Below are 798 nucleotides of genomic sequence, written 5' to 3' on the forward strand. Positions count from 1 at the left end.
GCGTCCGGTCGTCTCGTGCTACGACACCGACGCTCCGGTCCAACGACGGCAGTTTTGGTCCTTCCGGTCGTCTCTCGCTACGACCTCGGCGCTCCGCCTCAGCGACGGCAGCAGCATCCCGGTTCTCGGTCGCGACTACGCCGGCGCCTCAGCTCTACAACGGCAGCATCGTCTCGGTCGTCTCGGGCTTCGACGCCGGCGCTCTGCTCTTACGACGGCAGCTGCGTCTGGTCGTCTCGTCTGGTCGTCTCGTGCTACGACACAGATGCTTCATCGCCACGACGGCAGCAGCATCTCGGTCGTCTCGTGCTACGACGCCGACTCTCAGCTACAACGACGGCAGCAGCGTCCGGTCGTCCCGTGCTAGGTCACTGGCGCTTCGTCTTATCAACGGCAGCAGCGTCTCGATCGTCTCAGGCTTTGACGCCGACGCTCCGCTCCTACGACGGCAGCTGCGTCTGGTCGTCTCGTCTGGTCGTCTCGTGCTACGACACCGACGCTTCATCGCGACGACGGCAGCTGCGTCCGGTCGTCTCTCGCTTCGACGCCGACGCTCCGCTCTTACGACAGCAGCTGCGTCCGGTCGTCTCGTGCTACGACGCTGACGCTCCGCTACAACTTCGGCAGCAGCATCCGGTCGTCTCGTGCTAGGTCACTGGCGCTTCGTCTCACCAACGGCAGCAGCGTCTCGATCGTCTCGTGCTTCGACGCCGACGCTCCGCTCTTACGACAGCAGCTGCGTCCGGTCGTCTCGTGCTACGACACCGACGCTCCGGTCCAACGACGGCAGTTTTGGTC

The sequence above is a fragment of the Saprolegnia diclina genome (genome assembly GCF_000281045.1).
Source record: "Saprolegnia diclina VS20 unplaced genomic scaffold supercont1.43, whole genome shotgun sequence".
NCBI lineage: Eukaryota > Oomycota > Saprolegniomycetes > Saprolegniales > Saprolegniaceae > Saprolegnia > Saprolegnia diclina.